We start from the raw sequence: 23,624 nt of genomic DNA, 5'->3' as shown, positions 1-23,624 counted from the left end.
GGGGTGGGGATGGGGGTGGGGATAGGGGTGGGGATGGGGGTGGGGGTGGGGAGGGAAGGGGAGAGAAAGGAAGGGAAGTGGAGGAAAGGGGAGGGGAGGGGAGCACTGTCAAGAGGGAGGGGTCAAGTCGGATGCTGTCTAAAGAAGACTTCAGCTGACCCTGCGTGGAGGCTGTGAGCCAGGGACCACCCTTCAGAGTTGATCCAAGTTGAAGCCAGAGGGCAGTGACTCTGTTACCTCCCTCCCCCCACTTCAGCGAGTCACTGGAGGGAGAGTGGGCGGGAGAACAGGGGTCCATGAAATGGATGTGACCTTGGAGAGGCTGCAGCCCAGGCATCCCCATGGGGGCTGCCGGCTGAGAGGTGTCTGCTGGAGCTAAGACCTTCATCACTGGGGGCGGGGGGGGGGGGGATGTATGTGGTGTATCGCAGCATCCACCACGCTCCCTGAGGGATCAGTCCAACTCTCACTCATTACTAGGCACACCATCTCTAGAAAGGGCATCTAACAAGTTCTATTATCTTTAGGACAACAGAACTACTACTCCATCCCCGCCGTCCAACGTGTCCCCTGTGGCCTCAAGGAGCTCTGCAGACCTCTTATCTCCAGTGCTGACCACAGCCTGCTGGTGATGAAGAACCTTCCGATTTCTCCAGATCGCCAAGGACAAGACTGCACGACCCAAGGGCATAGATCAGGCAGTGCTGTATGTATTTCAAAAGCCATAGCTCTGTGCCTAAGATGTGTATACGGCATAAAAGTCCACAGAATATAGCCCACTAAATGTTCTGGTTTTCGTATTTAAAGCCTGGTGTGGATTAGATGCTCTTCTGAAAGAACTTCAGTTACATCTGCTGGTCAGTCTTAGACTCCTATGAAGACAAGTGAAACAGCCAGGTGGGATCACGGTCCTATACCTTGGCGCACGGGTCTGTTCTCTGAGAAGCGGTGTTTGCGTTCTCAGCTCTCCGTCAGATAAAAACTGCCTTATGTAAAGGAAGGCCGTTTCTCTACATCATCCTGCTGGTGGGGTGCACTACGGCTCACCCCAATCTCTCCAACTGAGAATAATGCAAGCTCCAGCACCCCACCTGGGCTCCGCTCCAAAATATTTCACCTGACAGCGAAAGCCCAGCCAACTACCATCTTTTCACTCTCATTTCTCCTCTGAAATCCTGCAGCATTTGTAGATAGATCAGAGGCTTAACCTCGATCGCATATTAACGTATACAGTTTTCCTAATAAGACTACAAAATCTCAAGGGTCGAGAAGGTGCTGAATATTTCCTTCTGGGCACCTGCGCATTCAAGGTGAGACGGTAAGGCAGCTCCAGCCCATCAGTGCGGCGGTGGGCACCTTGGGTGTAGCAAGTGAAGGATGGGCTTTCTATGATCCAGGCTCACACACCACAGTGCAAAGCGGATGTTAGAAACGGGATGGATGGAGAAGGGAGAGGAGGGGGAAGCATCTCGGGCGGATGGAGGGGAGGGACCCTCCTGCCATCTCTCCATCCCCACGCACCCACCCGTGCCCACTCCCTGATAACACTCACTCCCAGAGGCACTGCGGAAACGTTTTCATCCTTACTATCCATTAAAGCCGGCAAAGTACAGAGGACCTTTGTCTTTACGAATCAACACAGCAACTTCTCAGCTATAGTCCCTTACGTAAAATTTCTAGATGACTCAATTTGTTCCATTTATTCATTCACCAAAACCTTATTTTATCCATTTTAAGCTAAAAGCTTTCTTAAATGGATGACACACCTTCATGCCTTCTTAAGCAGTGAGTACTGATCCTCTATCCTCTTCCTTATTCAGAATCGCCATCGTGCGTACGAACTCCTGTGCTGAGCTGACCTTTCTCACCATCGGGGTCAATCCTACAGTTGGGGTGCAGCCCCTTGCCCCCCTCTGAGTTGCGGCTTCTGGTGGGTGAGTCACAGGGGGGTGGGGGTGGTGAGAGAGATAGAGAGAGAGAGAAAAAAAATTGTAGCCCTGAGACAGGGAGGCTCCTGGACCCCCCAGCACGAGGATTTGGTGACAGTCACCTCAGCCCTCCTGGGTTCAGGCATCTGGGTCCACCTCCCGGGCGAATTCCGCACATCGAGAAAGCTGGGTGTGCAGCCAGAAGGGAGAGGGGGGGCCCTTGGACCCAGGCTTGGCCCATGGCTCTGAGTTCTTGTTTCCAAAGAGCCAAGAGGGTTTTAGGGGCACACTGTCACCAAAGGTAAAATCGTAAAATAGTTTGCTCTCTGTCACCCAAATCCCATTTGGTTCATTACCACTCCGTGCTGTGATAAGGTTTTTAAATAACCTGGAAGCGTTAATGCATGTAATCTGTCCTCCCTTCCCTCAGATTTCAGCTCGGACCTGCCCTCTGAGGATGGATCGTGAGCGCAGCACTTTGCAGCCACGCGGGCCCCGCACACTCGGCGCTCAGCCCCGAGCCAGAATCCGCGAGCCGCCCAGGACCAGAGCGGACGGCGGTGCTAGGACGCCCTCTGGCGTCCGCCTATGGGACACGCGGCCTGGAAACCTGCTTCCAAGGGTTAGACTGACCGCGGGCATCCGGAATCACACATCTTGACGGGTGACGCTCCCCCAACCCCCGGAAACCTAAGCAGTCGGAAAGCAAAGGCAGGGAAGAGAGCGAAGGACCAAGTACCCAGAGACAGCCCATCTCACTCTCTCGCATCCCTATCAGCTTTCCTCCTCCCGGCAACCTCGACAGCTCAATTTACATCCTCCGTTTGGGGACCAGGAAACTGAGGGTCAGAGGTTAAGAAATACACTGAGGGGCTTCCCTGGTGGCGCAGTGGTTGAGAGTCCGCCTGCCGATGCAGGTGATGCGGGTTCGTGCCCCGGTCCGGGAGGATCCCACATGCCGCGAAGCGGCTGAGCCCGTCAGCCATGGCCGCTGAGCCTGCGCGTCCGGAGCCTGTGCTCCGCAACGGGAGAGGCCGCAACAGTGAGAGGCCCGCGTACCGCAAAAAAAAGAAAAAAAAAGAAATACACTGAGGTTCACACAATTAATAAGTGAGGACCCAGGATTGAAATCTTGGCCTCCAGATTTTCAGCTCAGGTCTTTTAAACACCGTTATGTACTAATTAATGGAAGGCATGAGTGGATTGCACCAAAAGAAAGCTTCCTATGGTTTGGAGAAGCAGGATGTGCAGAACAGGCACTTGACCTTCTTGTGTGCTCACTGATAAAGGAAAAGAGACACGCCTCTCACAAGCACCGTCAAAGTGTCCAGCGATGTCGTGTACAGGACAGCATTCTGTACAGTGGGCTTACCATTCATATTCTTGTTTTCACTAAGAGATGATTTTGTTGTTAAATTATAAACCAAAGATTAACTTACCCAACCAAGCAGTCATTTATACACTTCCACCACAAACACACATACACACACACACCTTTCTACCAAGAAATTACTCAAAATCACTACTGAGGTCTACCAGGGCAAGGAAAGTTGCCAAATGTAACAGTTTAAGGTAAACAATGAATAACTTTTTAGTGTAAGTTTGTCCCATACAATGTTTGGAATGTGCTGCAAATATTGCATGGGACATAGTTATGCTAAAAAATTATTTGTTGTTTATCAGAAATTTCCATTTAACTGGGTGTCCTGTATTTTTTTCCGGTGACCCCATTTGAAAGCTGACTGGGGCAATCTTCAGGGTCACAAAAGCAGCTTTAGGAAGCCAGGTATGTGAGGAATAGCAACGGGGGGGTCTCAGAATGTGGAAGGTGTACAGAAAGAGAGGTAAGAGGGCACATCAACACAGACACTGCTGGGGGCCAGCCCAGTGCACTGTAAAACAGAGCTAGACAGAGAAATGAAGTTCTGCCCAGAAAATTAGGACTATGATGCCCCTTCAGAGCAAGTCTTTAACATTCGACCAGTGTATATTTAGCAAAGGTGGAAAGAAATGACTTTTCTATTAGTAAACATATTATACCTCTTTATATTCCAAATAAGACATTCATTAAATGCCTTGAGCGTCATATAACATTTTACCCTATTTGGAGTGGACGGCAATGAATTGTTTTATGAGTCTATTATCGCATGAATGGGGCTAATAATTTACATTTTGTTCATTATGTCAGGATACGGGGAAGCGGGTACTGTGTTTCTGAGTTACTTAAATATTGTCTAAATATATATTCTAGATCAGCACCCCAGTCAGGTTCCTGGCAAACCCATCCCTTAATCCAAATGTGAACAGTATCTCATTACGTACAGCATAGCTTATGTTTTTGCTGGGGCAAGGTATTGAAGAATATGAATACGGCAGATTACTTGAGCTGGCTTTCCAAGTTCTTAATTGATTTGTCTCCACCCAGCTTCCTTTCTATCACCATCCCTAATTTTAAAATAAGTATTTTCAACTTCTATGCATGGAAAAATGTGAGTATATATCCCCCTCGGCCCACAAAATCATCAAAATATCAATGAGATGCCAAACCTCCCACAAATTTTGGAGATGAGGGCCGGAATTATTTTATCTGAATAGTGAAAACAAAAACCAAATACTAATCTTTAAGGCCTTTCAGGTGCAAAAAACTAAAATCAACGTTGTTTATTAAAGTATATGCTAGTCAGGAAGGGCCTCTTCATGCTTCTGTTTGGCCATGACAATAGCAATTCACAAGGTTTTGTCAGAATTAGAGGAACTGATCACAGAAAGCATTTAGAACCGTGCCTGGCAGAGTATAAGTGCTTAAACCAATCCATGTCATTATTATTATTATTATTATTGGTGTTGTGCTACGTGAAATAAGTCAGACAGAGAAAGACAAACACTGTATGACATCACTTATATGTGGACTCTAAAAAATACAACAGACCAGTGAATATAAAGAAAAAGCAGCAGGACTCACAGATATGGAGAACAAACTAGTGGCTACCAGTGGGGAGAGGGAAGGGGGGGAAGGGCAACAGAGGGATAGGGGAGTGGGACGTGCAAACTACTGAGTGAAAGACAGGCTACGAGGATGTATTGTACAACACGGGGAATAGAGCCAATATTTTGTAATTACTGTAAATGGAGTGTACCCTTTAAAATTATATTAAAAAATAAAGTCAAAAAAAATTTTTAATAAAAGGCATCAGATGGCATCCAAGGGAAGATACCTGTTCTGGGCTCAAGCAAAGTCCTAGTCTTCTCCCTCTTTTCCACGCTAGTCGGGCAGATACTGAGAACCCTCCACCCCCAGGATCGCCGGTCAATTCAAGGAGAAAGTTCATGGAAGGTTCTACGAAGCAGCCTGGCATGTGACTCCACGGATCACAGGCTGCTGTGGTCAAAGTCAGCACACAGGCCGTTGGGGGTGGTTTGGAGGCACCAGCGTTTCTGAGCATCTGAACCATGAATGCTGTATTCGTTTGCTAGGGCTCTCGTAACAAAGTACCTCAGACTGAGGGGATCGCACGACAGCAATGCATGGTCTTCCCGTTCTGGAGGTCCCTGGGGACCGGCGGTCTGTGGTTCCGGGTCGAGGACCTGGTATATTTAAGTCCTCCTCTTCCCCCACTTGCTCCCTACTTGACGGGGTCCCACCCCCAGCCCCCCGTGAGAATAAGAACACTAGGCCCAGACAAAGAAAGAAAGATATCATATGATATCGCTCAGATGTGGAATCTAAAAAAAAAGATACAAGTGAACTTATATACAAAACAGAAATAGACCCACACTTACGGTTCCCAAAGGGGAAAGGGGGGGAGGAATAAATTAGGAGTTTGGGATTAACAGACTACTATATATAAAATAGATAAACAGCAAGGACTTACTGTATAGCACAGGGAACTATACTCAATATTTTGTAATAACCTATAACGGAAAAGAATCTGAAAAAATTGATATGTGTATATATATGTATAACTGAATCACTCTGCTGTACACCTGAAACTAGCACAACATTGTAAACACTGTAAATCAACTTTACTTCAATTTTTAAAAAACAACACACTAGGCCCTCGGTAGATCTGAGGATGATATAATCAAACTATGGTGAATGGCCTGGTTCAGTGTCTGGCACACAGCAAACGTTCAATACATGCAGGGCCTGTCCTCACTTATAATAGGATTAAATGGATCCATGTCTGGACCTGACACACTGTAAATGCTACCTATGGCCATCATTACTACTTATTATTGAATTTTACAAAGTAGAGTACGACTGCAATCATCAAGGCATTTAACATACAGCTCAAGAGTTGAGCAGTAAACCCACAGGAAGGTGAATCAGGCAGAGATGGCCGTGACGAGGGACCAGCATCAGTATCAGGGGTCCAGGAGCTGAAGCAGGATTTGTGCTGAAGAGGAAGGGGTCTGAGGACATCAAAGCTAGAGGCCAAGGTCCTTTACCCGTGTTTAAACGGTGTGCTTGAACAACTTAAGATTAAGGGGAAGGGGGAGGAGGCTGGGGGAAGGATGGAGTGTGAGGTTGGGATTAGCAGATGCAAACTATTATAAGTAGTATGGATAAACAACAAGGCCCTACTGTAGAACACAGGGAACTATGTTCAATATCCTGTGATAAACCATCATGGAAAAGAATATGAAAAAGAATATATATATATATATGTACAGCTGAGTCACTTTGCTGTACAGCAGAAATTAACACACCATTGTAAATCAACTATACTTCAATAAAAAATATTACTTAAAAATGAAAAATAAATTACTAAGGAAAAGAAAGATTAAGGGGGAATTTTCATGAGTTTGTGCTTTAGATCCAAAACCCCACAGGAGCTAGCAGCCCACGGTCCGAATGTTCCTGGTTTGTGATGTGTGATGATCCAAGACCCACTGTTCACTTTTTCCAGTCCCAGGAGCTCCCCGTGTGTCCAAGGCTACCGAATCCTTTGCTTCCTGTCCACGTTTGCAGCGGACCCATCACATCTGCCAGCGGTCAGCAGCCACCATCCAGGAGGTCAGCACATCCCAGGAGCATCAGATGGATGCAGACCCAGCCCGTTACCACACGCCCCTAGATGCCCCATCAGAGCCGCTGGGCTGGGCCAGGTGAGGGCACAGTGGGGGTGGGAATGCAGCTTCCTCACCCAGATTGACTTTCTCTGCACGTTCCCTGAGATATTTCAAAGATGACGACTTGGGTTCAAAAGGCAAGCAAGCCAATTCCCTTAATGCCTGGAGACACATGTATCCAGGCCTTCAGAGCCACCACGAATTCCCTCATCTGCCTTTGGCAATGAGCTCTTCTTAGAAGGTCTTCACGAATTCCTAATGGTCGGAATTGATTTGCTACATTTTTCGTGTTAAAAAATTAATCTCCAATCTTGGGCTGCTATTCATTTCAAAGCTCCTCCTCCTTTATTAAAGGCATCGTTTGTTATTTCAGCCAGACCCCCCAACCTCCGCAGCCTCCCACACGCCAGAGCACAACGCGATCACTGCTTTCTACACCCTCCTTGGCCCACTGTCCTTTCTGCTTAAAGACTTGACTCCCTCATCACCCAGTGACTGCCGTCACGAAATATCCAGTTGGCTCGAAGAGGTCATTTGACGATCACTAGCATTAAAAAGGGGGATGGGGTGGGCGCATCCTCTGACGCTGTGAACCCAGGCTTCTCTGGCTTCAAGCTCACAGGTGCCTACGCGGTCCCCTCCCTCTGCCCATCATGCATCCCGCCTTGCCTCCCTCCCGTATCTGCGGTTTATCAAAGGTAGCAGGTGGTGGAGGTCACGGGAACTGGTGATGCCTCCCTGCCCTGGCTACTCCCTTGCCTCTGCCCCCAGGAGCTCCCAGCTCAGCCCAGATCTTTCCATGCTCTGTACCTTGTCCATCTCTTACCCCTTACTGTTAAACAGAGTACTGTGGCATCAGAAGCCCACAAACATTAGCTGAAAACTTAATTAACTGGTGCTCAATACGAGAGCAATTACTGATTTATTAGTCAACATCCATGAAGAATGTCTCCTAGAATTACAAAAGCAAACAGGTTCCCTCTCTAGTATCCTCTGGGTGATTCTGAGGCCGGGTCCGGGCTCGGGAGGAAAGCATTGCCGGCAATTTCCCAGGATGCCCTGAGCCCGAGAGAGGGGGTTGGAGGTCAGGTGTGTCAGTCGGGGCTCCAATAGGAGACGTGCATAGACGTGAGGGCAGGGGCCAGAGAGGGAGTTATTTTAAGGAACTGGCTCACATGATTGGAGGGACTTCGCGCATCTGAAACTTAAGAGTGTTGGCTGACCATTTAGGACGTCAGGAAAGAGTTGGTGTTACAGTCTTGAGTCTGAAATCTGCAGGGCAGCCAGGCTAGCTGGAAACTCAGGCAGGACGTCTATGTTAACAGGCTTGCGGCAGAATTCCTTCTTCCCCAGAAACCCTCAGTTTTTGCTCGTAAAGCCGTCAGTTGATGGGATGCAGCCCAACCACATCAGGGAGGGTGATCTCTTTAATGTCAGCTGATCGTAGATGTGAATCACATCTACAAAACACCTTCATGGTAACATCTAGACTAGTGTTCGGCCAAACAACTGGGCACCAGAGGCCAACCAAGTGGACACATAAAATAACCATCACAAGTACCATGACTCTTCCTTCCCTGTTTTAGAAAGGGCTGCTCATCTAATCTGCCAATGCCTTTGGGTACGCTTTGAACAAGGCTTACGCCATTAGGTTCTCAATGGGACCATTTCTTTTGGGTCTGACATCTTTGTTTATTTTTTTTATTGAAGTGTAGTTGATTTACAATGTTCTGCTAATTTCTGCTGTACAGCAAAGTGATTCAGTTAAACATATATATACATTCTATTTTTATATTCTTTTCCATTATGGTTTATCACAGGATATTGAATGTAGTTCCCTGTGCTCTCCAGTAGGACCTTGTTGTTTATCCATTCTCTATATAATAGTTTGTAACTGCTAACGCCAAACTCCCACCCCATCCCTCCCCCAGCCCCTCTCCCACTTGGCAACCACAAGTCTGTTCTCTATGTCTGTGAGTCTGATTCTGTTTCATAGATAAGTTCATCTGTGTCTTATTTTAGATTCCACACATAAGTGGCATTGTATGATATTTGTCTTTCTCTGTCTTACTTCACTTAGTACAATCATCTCTAGGTCCATCCATGGAGCTGCAAATGGCATTATTTCATTCTTTTTTATGGCTGAGTAATATTCCTAAATGGGACCACTTCTTAACAGACTGTGGAATTAATAAAGTTGATGCTTGATTGTAGAATTTTAAAACCTTGAGGAATTTAATAACTCAATCAGAAAGTCCATCCATGGAGCTGCAAATGGCATTATTTCATTCTTTTTATGCCTGAGTAATATTCGTAAATGAGACCACTTCTTAACAGACTGTGGAATTAATAAAGCTGATGCTTGACTGTAGAATTTTAAAACCTTGAGGAATTTAATAACTCAATCGGAAAGCTCTGGGAGGGTCCAACATACGTCTAGTGAGCACCTGGTTCATTCCTCTACTTCCTGGAGGTCCCGCGTTCACCATTTTTAAAGTCACAAGAGACTCCTCCCTGATGCCTGAGAAAGGGGAAGTGGGAGAGGGATTTGACGGAAAAATGGAAGGTAATATCCAATACGCACTAAGAGCTTAATACACAGGAATAAATGGATGTTCCATTAAAAGCCAAAAGGCAACAAGTTAAATAGGCCTTCTCCTGCTTATGGCCTGTACGCGTGGTGACATATAGATGCAATAAGACTTAATTGGTTTTGTCGAGACGGCACAGAAGAAAAAACTACAGATCCCAATTGCGGCCCCTAATTAGAATTTCAGAGAAACTGATTACCCACTCCTCCATCCTGTTCTAATCTTCTCGATCAAATCTGTGCACGCAGCCTTCCTGGTGAGTCCTCTGATACCCCTCCCATTGGGTCTGAACGATTAGGTCACCCTTGCAGATCGCCACAGATGCTCAGCCCAGGCTGACTGGAGCGCCTGACCCCTAGCATCCTCCAGCACTTACACATGACCTTGTGTTATTTACGATGTCATGTGGATGTCTTGTCTCTGCATCAGAATTGCAAATGTTTAGAACAGCAGCCATATCTTACCACCCACTATTTTGGTCAACAAATGCTCCACGAATGATGCTCCTTTACACAGACGTCTGCAAAATTTTAGACACCATCATAACAACAGTGATTGTGCAGACGGCCAACAGAGCACTTCTACGTGTTCCCTTATTTGATTCTCCCCACATCCCTGTAACATAAGTGACTTCATTTCTCATGTGGTCAACAGGAAACTGAATCTCTCATGTCTTCAGTTACAGATGGTGCTGGAAAACTGCACAGCTACATATAAAAAAATGAAATTAGAACATTCTTTAACCCCATACACACAAGTAAACTCAAAACTGATTAAAGACCTAAATGTGAGACCAGACACTATAAAACTGTTGGAGGAAAACATAGGCAGAACACTCTCTGACATAAATCGCAGCAATACCTTTTTTGATCCATCTCCCAAGTAATGGAAGTAAAAGCAAAAATAAATGAATGGGACTTAATTAAACTCAAAAGTTTTTGCACAGCAAAGGAAACCATAAACAAAAGGAAAAGACAACCCACAGATTGGGAGAAAATATTTTCAAATGATGTGACCAACAAGGGATTAGTCTCCAAAATTTACAAACAGCTCATGAGGCTTAATATCACCAAAACAAACAACCCAAGAAAAAAATGGGCAGAAGACCTAAACAGACGTTTCTCCAAAGACGACATACAGAAGGCCAAGAGGCACATGAAAAGATGGTCAACATCGCTAATTATTAGAGACATGCAAACCAAAACTACAATGAGGTATCACCTCACACCGGTCAGAATGGCCATCATCAAAAAATCTACAAACAACAAACTGCTGGAGAGGGTGTGGAGAGAAGGGAGCCCTCCTACACTGTTGGTGGAAATGTAAGTTGGTACAGCCACTGTGGAGAACAGTATGGAGGTTCCTTAAAAAACTAAAAATAGAGCTACCATATGATCCTGCAGTCCTGTCCACTCCTGGACATATACCCAGAGAAAAACATGGTCTGAAAGGATACATGCACCCCAATGTTCATTGCAGCGCTGTTTACAATAACCAAGACATGGAAGCAACCTAAATGTCCATCGACAGAGGAATGGATAAAGAAGTTGTGGTGTATATATATATACAATGGAATATTACTCAGCCATTAAAAAGAATGAAATAATGCCATTGGCAGCAACATGGATGGACCTAGAGATTGTCATACTGAGTGACGTAAGTCAGACAGAGAAATAGACATATCATATGATATCACTTATATGCAGAATCTAAAAAAATAATAATACAAACGAACTTATTTACAAAACAGAAACAGACTCGCAGACTCAGAGAACTTATGGTTACTGGGGGGAAGGGTCAGGGGGAGGGATAGAGAGTTTGGGATTCATAAAAAAAATTGTATATCCCTATATTGTACACCTGTAACTTATATAATATTGTAAGTCAACTATACATCAATAAAAAAGAAAGAAAAAGAAAAAAAAAAAAGAAGGGGAGAAGAGGGAATTCCCTGGTGGTCCGGTGGTTAGGACTCAGTGCTTTCTTTGCCATGGCTCCGGGTTCAACCCCTGGTTGGGGAACTAAGATCTCACAAGCCACACAGCTCAGCCAAAAAAAAAAAGAAAAAGAAAAGGAGAAGAGATGCAGGAGAAAGCCATGTGAAGACAGACACCAGAGGGCAGGTGGCCATGGGGTGGCAGAGACAGAGGCTGGAGTGATGCAGCTGCGACCCAAGAAAGGCCAAGGACGATGGCCACCACCAGAAGCCAGAAGAGGGAGCCTGGCCCTGCCAACACCTTGACCTTGGACTTCCAGCCTCCAGAACTGGGAAAGAATAGATGTCTGTTCTTTAATCAACCCAGTTTGTGATAGTTTGTGCCAGCAGCCCTGGGAGACTCACACAGGCGCTTTGTTTTAATTTGTTTTATTTCCTTTAAACAGTAGGCAGAGGGGAAGGGGAATAAGGAAGGAGACTGATAGTATAAGATAAAAATGAAGGATTCTTCTTGTTATTTCTATCACCTCATTCCTAGTCTCAACGGGCCGAATAAGACAGAATCATCTGTGTTCATGGGGAATTAAAAGCCAGCAACGAGCATCTTCCGGGAAAGTGTCCTATTTCCTTAGGCTAAGATCAAAGAAAAGAGGCCTGAAAACCCCGTCGGTGCTCCTTGAAGCGACCAACCCAACTCTTGGGAAATGGAGATTGATGTCAGCACATGTGGGATCTCGGGGCAGGGGCAGCTCTGAAGCACTTAGGCCAGGAGAGGAGGCCCTATTGTCCTTGAAGCATCAGTCCGCCCTTTTTAAAAAGAAATCTATAAAAACTGATCCTTCAGCTCAGCTGTGACAGAGACTGCTCATCAATGCCCAACATCCACTCTCCTATTTTTTAGTCATGGAACACTGATTTTTAGCTGAGCCCACTGTCCCCCAGCCACACGACTCCATTTACCACCGTCGCTGGCAGGTGGTTATTGCCACGCAATCAAGTTCAAGAAAGTGCTGGATGGTGCTTCCGTGAACTATCCTGAAGAGGGAGGAGTCACTCCCTTTCTAGCCACTTTCTTCATCCTGCTGGCTGGAAAGCATGTGTGTCAGCTGGCGCTCCAGCCACTACTTTGGGCTATGAGGACCAGGGCCACAGTCTAGGGATTGCAGGCCAGAACGTTTGGAGGAGCATGTCCCCGAGGCCCTCGGGGAAATCGTGATGCCAGCCATGGAGGGCCTGCCTACAGGAAAAAATAAAACCTTATGTATTGAAACTACTAGTGATAACTACTACTGTTTTTTCCACAAGGAGTCAAAGTAAGTAGATCCTTTTATTTACAAATAAAAGCTCCACTCTTACATTAGACGTATAAAGATATGAAGGGGAAGAAAACAGGCTTCTACACTAAGTTGTGGGGTTTTTTAAAGATTTTTTGACGTGGACCGTTTTTAAAATCTTTATTGAATTTGTTACAGTATTGCTTATGTTTTATGTTTTGGTGTTTTGGCCCCGAGGCATGTGGGATCTTAGCTCCCCGACCAGGGATCAAGCCCGCACCCCCTGCATTGGAAGGCGAAGTCTTAACCACTGGACCGCCAGGGAAGTCCCTACACTAAGTATTTTTAACCAACCTCCTCTACCCCTGAAATCTTGTTTGTAGATAATTAGATTCATGAAATGGGAATATTTTCTTACTTGCCTGATGGGAATCATTATTCACCCTGAAGAAGTAGTCATAGAGCTACTACAAGAGCAGTTTAAATTCTTCCTTTCTGTTTCTTCCCTGCTCTTATCCTTAGTACATCTCATGTTCCAATCTAATAGTAAAATCGAGCCTCTGTCTTCAGCTGACCTGGGGAGCTTCTGCTCCCAGTTCTTCGTTACTGGATAACATTGTCATTTCTAAAGTGATTAAAAGAATTTGATCCTATTAAAAATACAACTTTACCAAATTTGAAACTAGCAAATCTATGTCCTTGCATCTTCTGACAAAGGGGACAGAGGGTCCAGCATGTCCTTCCCACACAATCGTTTCTCTTGTTCTTTCAGTTCTTTGGTCCCTGAGTTCAGCCTCTTCCACATATGTGCTGCTTCCGGAGAGGAACTCAATTTGCTTTCATTTTAACAGCTTCAGAGACAGAGTTCAGATGCACCGACGAAGGAAATAAATCACCATATTTAAGATCAGACTGGTAACACATGTACGGAGAAAAAGAGCTGGAGTCTGAGGAAGCCTGAAGTGAACTGGGCATTGCAACTGCCTTCTCCCAGACACAGCAGCATGAGCCACCCACCCAGGACACATCCACCCAGGGGGACGTGTCCACCCAGGGGGACACATTCACCCCGGAGGACACATCCACCCAGGAGGACACATCCACCCAGGGGGACACGTCCACCCAGGAGGACACATCTACCCAGGGGGACACGTCCACCCAGGAGGACACATCTACCCAGGGGGATGTGTATACCCCTGAGGACACGTCCACCCAGGATGACACATTCACACAGGGGGACATGTTCACCCAGGGGGACACATCTACCCCAGAGAACACATCCACCCAGGGGGACACATCCACCTAGGAGGACACATTCACCCTGGGGGACACATCCACCCAGGGGGACGCATCCACCTAGGGGCATGCGTCTACCCCGGAGGAGACATCCACCCAGGAGGACACATCCACCCAGGAAGAAACATCCACCCTGGGGGACACGTCTACCCAGAAGGAGACATCCACCTAGGGGGACACGTCTACCCCAGATGACAGGTCTACCCCAGAGGGTGCGTCCACCCAGGCAGACACAGATGGCCTTTCCCAGATGGCCTTGCAGCTGGCGTGTCGCATGGGACCAGGGTCTGCCCAGGCAGGAGGCAGCAATGGGAAGGAGGAGCCCCATCCTGAGAAGTCATCTGGCGCAGCACAGGGTTGCAGCCTTGTGTGTTTTTCAGGCTGTAGCAGCAAGGGCAGGAGCTACATGGTGGGCTGGGCCAGTGCTTCTGCATTTCTGGTTGGCTTCCAGGCATTTGTCCTGATGATTGTGTTCTGGCCCTCCTGGGTATTCTGAAGCCACCAGCACTCGTTCTTTTAAAATCTAACTTGGTACAGCCATTATTTTATAATTTTTTTTTTTTTTTTTTTTTTTTTTGCGGTACTTGGGCCTCTCACTGTTGCGGTCTCTCCCGTTGCGGAGCACAGGCTCCGGACGCGCAGGCTCAGCGGCCATGGCTCACGGGCCCAGCCGCTCCGCAGTATGTGGGATCTTCCCGGACCAGGGCACGAACCCGTGTCCCCTGCATCAGCAGGTGTACTCTCAACCACTGCGCCACCAGGGAAGCCCATATTTTATGATAATTTTAAGTGGAGTATACTCTATAAAAATATTGAATCACTGTGTTGTACACCTGAAACTAGTATTGTAAATCAACTGTACTTCAATTAAAAAATAATTAATATAAATAAATAATGAACTTGCATTCTGTGGTCTGTAACTAAAACCCTGATACATAGGAAAGTGGAACACTGGGATGCTGTATTTTGTATGCAAGCCCCTGCTCATTCCCTCAGGAATTCTATACTAAACCTATGTATTCTTCTTCAAGCTCTCTGCTGCTGAATGTTATTTAAATTTGAAAGTATCAAGAGCAGAAGCAAGTTTTGATGCAGGTATTTCTTAAAATCCCCTCCCAACCTAACTCTGTTGAAATGACTTATCTCGTTTTCAATGTATCCTATCTGCAGGTAAACTACATGCTTTGCAAATGGAAAATGAGAATAATCAGTTCTGAAGGACAACCTCAATTCGGCCAACCTCTAACATTTATTAATAGAATACGCTTTGGGGGAAAAAAAGGGCAAGCTTGAGAAAGTGAAAGATAGATGTTGTTTGAATTGATCAATAGTTTATAAAAACTCGAGCATGAAATCTGTGGACACGGTTGTTCTTACAATCCTGTGCTTGCTTCATTTCAAGGAGAGACTCCCTCTGGAAGTGATACCCACAGTCTATGCCCACCGGGGGCCCTGCCAACTATGCTGAGCATATTCATGACACCTTTCTGCAAATTTTTTAATTCTCCACTTTCTTACTTGTCTGACACAAACAACAAGTTTAAATAAACTGGGTAATCAGTTTGTGCTTGACCAGAAGGAGAAGGAGATTAGGTGGAGAAGCAAACTGCTCCACCAATAGGAGTGTCCTTGTTCTGTCCCAGGGCTGAGCCACAAGCCACACGGCTGCCACCACGCTCAAGCTTCCCCCTAAACCCTGAACTCAAAGACACCACAGCAACGCGCGGGTGGGAAAAGCAGAAGGCCCTTCCAGGCAGCCCTGCGGCTGCTCTAATTTACTATTCAAGTGTAAAAGTTTAATGGATGCCCTTAAGAAATCAAAATGTGTTTTCTGGCACATAACTGTTTCTTTTCTCCTCTGCTTTATAAGAAGACTCATGAATCAATAAATACCACGCCCGCCCCCCCCCCCCCCGTGGCAGGTCCATCCCTGAGCTGTCTCACCACCTGCTCCTCCGGGAGGGACACAGCCTTGTAATAAGAGGCATCCTTAACGAAGGACCGGGAGGAAGTCGGGGTGTTAACAGCAGCGTCCTCTCCCTCCAGGGAGGGGTTCCCCCTCCAGCGGTGGCCCCTGCGAGGTGGGCGGTCCTCACAACATCCAGCCGCCTCTCCCTCCTGCGTGCCTCTGCTTCCCGGCATGTCAGTGGTCCTTTGAATGCCTCTTCCTGGGAAATTCTGGTGGCTTCGTGGACAAACAGCCACACAGTCCTGTGATCACACAGGACTCCTCACCTAGGCAGAAAGACCTACGCCTGCCGTCCTGAAATTCTGAATAATTTTTGCACAGGGGTCCTGCCACCAGTCAGCGAGGGGCCTGGTGATGAGACGCGGAGTCCAGCGTGCAGAGAAGAGCCTCAGCGAGGCCCTGCCCTCAGGAACAGAGCCGCGGGCGTCGGGGAGCAGTAAGTCCTTGGGCCGAAGGAACACAGGAAGATTGCCAACTGCTTCGAGGAAAAGCGAGCCCTGAGCTGGGCCTTCCATGTCTGCAAAAGTCAGACTGGCTGAGAACACAGGCTGAAGGAAGCAGGTTCTCCCCTGAACCTGGACACCCAATCCCTTAGTGAGAGACACGCTGTTCCCTTTCTCCTCATGCAGATCCCTGCATTCCTGCAGACCGAGGGGTTCCTGGTTAATTTCTTTTTTTTTTTTTTTACATTTATTTATTATTTATTTATTTATTTTTGGCTGCGTCGGGTCTTAGTCACGGCTTGCAGGATCTTCATTGAGGCGAACAGGGTCTTTCCTCGTGGTGCGCAGGCTTCTCTCTAGTTCTGGCGTGCGGGTTTTCTCTTCTCCGGTTGTGGCTCGCAGGCTCCAGGGCACTTTGGCTCTGTAGTTTGCAGCACGTGGGCTCTCTCACTGAGGCCCACGAGCTCAGTAGTTGTGGCGCGCGGCCTTAGTTGCCCCGCAGCATGTGGGATCTTAGTTCCCTGACCAGGGATCGAATCCGCGACCCGTGCATTGTAAGGCAGATTCTTTACCATTGGACCACCAGGGAAGTCCCTGGTTACATTTCTAACAGCTATTCTGTTCCAGGAATTGTGCTGAGCCCTTTCCTTTCCATGTATTCCCTCTTTTAATCCTTCCAACCACACGAGGTATGCATCACGACACTCCTCTTACAGGTGAGGAAACTGATTGGGTACCAAGCTCACAGCTGCCCACTGAGACCCCAGGAGCACTGTGGATACCTATCAGCTCCAAGGAACCCAAGGCCTGTGTGTTCAGGGGTCTCGTTGTGCACTGAATGGCCTCCCCACAAAGCCATATGTCGTAGTCCTAACCCACAGTACCTCAGAACGTGACCTTATTTGGAAATAAGGAGCTTTGTGTTTTTCAGTTTTTTGGGCCACGCCATGCGGCATGCAGGATCTTAGTTCCCCAACTAGGGATCGAACCTGTGCCCCCTACAGTGGGAGCGTAGAGTCTTAACCACTGCACCACCAGGGAAGTCCCAGGAAATAAGTAGTTTTGAGGTGTCCTTAAAAACAGGGAAAAGGTGGACCCAGACGCGCACAGAGGGAGCAGGCCATGGAGACCAGAGTTCTGCTGCCACAAGTACGGCCCTGCCAACACCCTGATCTCGGACTTCCGGCCTCCAGACCGTGAGACAGTGAATTTCTGTTGCTTTAAGCCCCCCTGTTTGTGGTACTTTGTTACTGCAGCTCTGGGAAACTGATACAGGTCTCCTCAACTGTTTCCAGGGCTTCACTGTATCATCACAACACCCCAGAGAGAGTCGTGGGACCTCATCATATCCACGCCAAGGCCACTGGAGGCCCAGGGACTCACGGGGACCACACAGCACAGCAGGAACAGAGCAGGGACCAGAACACTGGCACAGCAGCTACATCTGAGGTTCTTTTCACCATCACTTGAAGTCTTCTAAGGAAAAATGTATTTGGTGGTAGAAATACTTCAAAGGTTTTATTGAAATAAAGTGACAGCAGCACAGCAGCATAGACTCAGGGTTGGGGCTTTTGTGCTTTGGGGAATGGAAAAATGTAGATGGGACTTCCCTGGAGGCCCAGTGGTTAAGACTCTGTGCTTCCAATGCAGGGGGCGTGGGTTCGATCCCTGGTCGAGGAACTAAGATCTCGCATGCCGAGCAGCCCAGCCAAAAATTTAAATAAATAAAGCTTATGTATTCTTTAAAAAAAAAAAAAAAGAAAAAACTTAAAAGAAAATCTAGTCTGGATCATTCACACATCACTCAAAATTTCATTTTTCCAATTGAGAGACTAAATATATGAACAGACAGCAGCCAGACCACATGTGACAACCTGCCTCGGACCCACAACCGGCAGCGTGTGAAATAAAATTCATATTTTATGGCAAGACAAGAAAAATTTAAACATGAAAACTCTTCTCTGCCCTTTGGTCTCCTCTCTCCCCACACTGTGCACTGTGTACCTGCACTACGCATCGATCAAACCTCCCCCATCAGCAGAAATACCTGCTCAACCAAAAAGAGCCACATTCTCCCAGCATCAAGACAACCCCTTAAAAGAGAACGTTCCTCCTTGAGCTCGTAAGGGTCACGTGACCTGCCGCGATGGCACTTAGATCTGGATTACGCAGGCTGTCGATAATACATCATTTAATGTACGCTCTGCTCTGTCTCAAGAAAACGCTTCTATAACTATGCCGTAACTTGTAAAGGGCAGAACAGTTCTCAGAGCTTTCTGAGATGCTCTTCCCGGGTTATCATCCTCAAATTTGGCTCAGATAAAATTTTCCAATTCTTTCTTAGATCGACTGATTAATTTTTCATCGACAAGCATCATCAGCCCTGGAAGCCAAACCGCACGAGCAGCAACCAGCCCAAGACAGCCAAGACTCTATCAATAACGGACAGCTTCCCTAATTTCTGACCCCACTTCCAGCTCAGGACCAACTGGGGAAAACCCAACATGCTCCCCTAACCAATCACGTGGGGAAGCTGGCCGCCCTAGGTCCCCCGCGCCCATAGCCTCCACCAGGGCGCCCCGGAGCCCCCTTCCCCTGGATGGACCCCTGCGCTCCACCAGCGCTAAGTAAGCAGCCTCTTACTTATGTGGTTCTTCATTTATTTCCATACAACAAAGTTTTATCTTCTTTACCACCAATTATTTTTCCCACAACTAAAAGGAAAGCCGTTTTCATCTTTAATTTTCCTCTACATTCTCCAGAAGAGGTGCTGCCATGAAAAACAGCCAGAGGGCAGGGCAGGGGTACAATCACAGTCCCCCCTGGATAACGAACGGGCAGAGCCCACGCGATGGAAGGCTGACCACAGTCTCCAAAGTTCTGAACCAAAAACGTCTGAAAGTAAATGACCTTTAGAAACTCTTTGCCCTAACCACAAATAGGATGCCCACTAAAACTATTAAAATGAATAAAAATTATTTTCCTCTTTAAGAATATCCACCCCCCCCGAAAAAAAAAGAATATTCCCCAAAGCACACAATTGTGACTGGAGATTAAAGAAAACTGGGGGTTCTCACTCAAGAACAAAGGATGTCAGCATAACATCATATCGTTCTTATTTTTTATCATACTCGTTAAAAGGAATCTGTTTTCCCTAAAAAATAAAAACTGTTGTCCCAGTGACCAGCACACTATCAATCCCCCACCCCCACCCCAGTTAGCACTGCAGGAACCCCTGGCATCTCTCAATCTTTTCCTGTCAGGGATTTTGTTCATATTTGAAATCAAACTCCAATGGACAGGAATTAGGTCCCTGCAGAAAAACTGCATAAATGCAGCCTGCAGACTGTAACACACTGAACGCGTGCATCCTCTCAGATGATGAATGAGAGCATAAGAAATGAAAAATTACGGAAAGAAATGCCAAACAGCCCATTTCCTTAATTACAATCTTTCTGCAAAATACCAAAATACTTTCTGTAACTTCAATTTTCCTTAATTTTTTTTATCACCGATGACCATCAGAAGCACAATTATCATTTCTCTTCAGTTCACAGTAAAATAAAAGTAATTATTCCAAAGTAAAAACAAAAAAATCCTTTGTAGAAACCTCAATTTCCCTCAGTCTACCAACAGCAAGATGAGAGAGGGCCCTCCTCCGACAACCCGATCCGAAGGCGGCTCTCCCTGGGGGATCCCAGTAGGACGGATTCCCCAGACTCTGTCCTCTGGACCACTGGTGCCGAGAGGTGTTCCTGTTTCGGGGGCCAGGGTGTAGACACGGAACGCAGTGCACTACATTGTGCTCAGAAGGATACGACGCATCCCGGCATATCAAAAATTCTCGTCAACTGAGTAAAGAAAGATGCTTTCTAAAAAAAAAAAGAAAAAAGAAATGTGCTTTCTTTAACACAAGGTTTCCTAAATATATCTGAGCTTGGAACTTGTTTTTCATCTCTCTGCTATAACAAGCACATCGGAAGCAGTTGCTTGGTATTAAGCCACAGTTCACTTGTGAGCAGGCCTGAGTAATTTTTGTTGGTCTCCATGGGGTCTCTGGTTCAAGTCCTGTGTCCTCCAGCAAGCCCGATTCTGTGCGGCGGACACAGACCAGAATTCTGCTCATCATCCCACTTCTCACCCCACGTGGTCAAGAGGACCTGGTCGTGGGGAGGGAGGGGAGAGGCGAACTGCTTGGTCTAAAGGTCTGTAACTCTCATCCCCACAAACCCATCTCTGATGTTGGGGAAGGAACACCAAATCCCCTTCCCATTCTATTCACACCGGCAACAAGCATCCCCCTTGGCTAAGGAACTGAATAAGCAGACATCCAGTATTTACAGCCCCAAGGCTTTCTAGAGCAGTCCACTGGAATGGTAGAGTTTAAGATTTAAGAAAAAATATATACGCTCAAAAATGTATATCCCTTTGTGTGAATGTATCAGTGATTTTTTCTTTTTTTTAAGAAAAAACAAAATCCTGAAAAACTCTCCCCAGGTGTGGTTTTTAAGCCCTATCGACATCATTATTCCGTTTTCATGTAGCTGATTTCCTAATGTGACATTGTGAAACCAGGCACCTACCTTACTATGTCATGAATAAAGTTCTCAACTTCTCAGGGCACTTGCACGACAAACTTAGTACACATATTATTATGAGTGGTTTAGTGATCACCACCAAATTACAGAGGATGGCTTCCTCCTTGGACGGGACACTGTTCATAAAGGCTCAGCACAAGTGCTGTCAGCTCTTTAAAAGTTACTCAACTGTAAATCAACCCGGACACGAACGGCATATCACCAGAAAGTTCATAATGCTATTCATCTTTGCCAGTAGGGGACATTTAAGTTACATATACTGTTGTAACAACCTTCTTAAACTCTAATTCAGAGCACTGTAATGATATCACGCAATAATGTTTTGATTACCTATAACGTTTAATTTATCAGAGACAAAGAGCGAATGAATAAATGTTAAAACATACTAATTCAGCTCAAGAAAATGACTGCATAATCAGAAATGCAAGTTCAGTATACCATTGTAAGTAAGATGAGTCACGTCAGTGGAAAATACCAGTCATTTGTACCTTTATAGCTCACAAACATTTCTCTTGATAGCTTATTTCTAATTACTATTTAGAGCACTTTTTCTACACTGTGCTGTACCATAAGCCCTTCTGTAGCAGCTCTCAAGTACCACTGATTACGGACAAATCATAGGAGCTCTTTTTCTACAAAAGAAAGCACAGAGCTAAGAAGAGTGAAAAACACCTACTACTTCTACATTCAGCAGGAGCAATTGTCTTTCAGTTTTAAAACTGAAAACTAACTGCATCCACTGGCCGTATATTCTATTATACTAAAACCCCCAAAACCCATTCCCCACCTTCATCTGAAGATCGTAGGCGCTGGCTGCTCTGATTCCTTTTGCCCACTGTTCTACAGGGTAAGGCTCGAACTTTCTGCCGGTCTTCCCTGGCTGCCTCTGCCAGACCATCTGGTCTCACGAGACAACTTTCCCAAGAGAACACTCCAGAGCAGCCCTCGCGTCTGGCTGACTCTCCTCTTTTCTTCCACGTCTGCTCAGACTCTAGAGAAAAGCTACAGCTCTTGGCTGAAACTTCCAGGCACGGCTGTACCAACCTGATCATCCACGCTTATGTTTAAAATTGTTTCACGTGCCTGAGGACTTTGCTCTCCAGAGAAAGACCGAGTTCTGCACCCAGCCCCACCTTGGATGCCTCTACTCCATCCATACCGTGCCTGTGTGTTAGTGAGGCATTTCATTGCCATATCAGCCCCTTCTGGCTGCTTCCCCACACCTCCACCCGGCTGGCGTCTCTCGTGGTCTCAGCTGGGTGTCACTTGCTCGGGAAGCTGCGACGCCACCCAGGGGCCCTGTGGTGTGTCTCAGCGCACCCCGCACTTCTTTCTCTCGTGGCCCTTTCACAGTCTGTGATAATCTGCGATTATCTGCTTAATGCACAGCTCTCCCACTGGAAAGGAAACTCCACCTCAGACTGGTACATCCTGGGGCTAACAGGCACTTAGCAAACGTGCATTGATGGAACGGGGACTTAGCACAGTACCCAGAACCCAGCAAGCACTCGACAAAAGATGGCTTTTCCCAGTTTAAAAAAACAAAAACCGGAGGCAACCGCACAAACCCAGAGGGTGTGGTTCTATAGACTACAGTCTGAGGGGTGCAGTGAGAGCTGGACCACAGCCTCCTGTGGTTTCCTTGACAATGTCCCCATCCCCTCCTAGCTCATCTTTCCAGGAACTCTGGTCATCGGAGTTGTCCAGTAAGGTGGGATCCTGCAGCCACTGGCTCCCCTGGAGCACATAACCCCCATCAGTAGGTGAGCAGGAGAAAGAAATGAACTGATATTAACAAGGACCAGCAACAAGCCAACAGCAATGCCAGAGTCTGGAGGCAGGATTTCAGCTGGCCCGTTCTCTGCTCAGTCGCCAAGTTCAGCCACACTGCCGTGAAAAGGGACACCAAAAGCACCCCTCAGAACTCGTTCTCATCTGGCCACCACAGCCAAATTAGCTATAAGCACGAGGACAGACTACTCAGGCCAAAGTGTGTCTGATGGGAAACCATTAAAACTGTACCTGCAGTAGGTGCTAGTCCAGCCACGAGTGACTTAAATGGCGCTCTGGTCAATTACTACAGCTGATCTGACCCCTTAATATTGAAAATATAGCCAATGCCGTATCATTTAAATTTTATTGGCCATCATAAACTCTTGGGTTTGTAATTATTAATTTTTAACAATGTATAGCTATATTCCTCTTTTATCAATCAAAAATTTTTGAAATTCTTAATAGCAAATACTATTAACTTATATATATATGATTGTACACACACACACATAACCAGAAATAACCTATAGCATCCCAAGCTAAAAACAAGAGGGTAAAACGTGAGAAATTCATCTTCAGAGGATAAACAGCTGCTTACTTTTGAGACATAATACAGGGTAGAAAGAACTAATATTTTAACAGGAGAGAAATCCTTCCGTGATACCAATATCAAGTGATAGGTCTTTTCCTCCTTTTAAACAAGATTTATTTCCATCCGACCAAGTGAAATTGATATAATTGCC

The 23,624-nt window shown here is 46.4% G+C and overlaps 1 protein-coding gene across 13 annotated transcripts in view; it reads right to left on the bottom strand.

Annotated features, from left to right (window-relative positions):
* ACTR3B (actin related protein 3B) overlaps window positions 1-23,624 on the bottom strand; it is a 146,755-nt gene that overhangs the window by 55,372 nt on the left and 67,759 nt on the right. The window contains exon 13 of one of the 13 annotated variants that reach the window (XR_003795279.1): window positions 14,901-20,382. The exons of the other annotated variants lie outside the window; for them this stretch is intronic. The gene's annotated coding sequence lies outside the window, so the exon portion shown is untranslated. Of the gene's footprint in view, window positions 1-14,900; window positions 20,383-23,624 lie in introns of those variants that run through there. 13 annotated transcript variants of the gene reach the window in all.

This window comes from Monodon monoceros, unplaced genomic scaffold (assembly GCF_005190385.1).
Source record: "Monodon monoceros isolate NGI ecotype Baffin Bay Population unplaced genomic scaffold, NGI_Narwhal_1 Super_Scaffold_2, whole genome shotgun sequence".
Taxonomy (NCBI): Eukaryota; Metazoa; Chordata; class Mammalia; order Artiodactyla; family Monodontidae; genus Monodon; species Monodon monoceros.
This window is presented reverse-complemented; position numbering and strand designations above follow the sequence as displayed.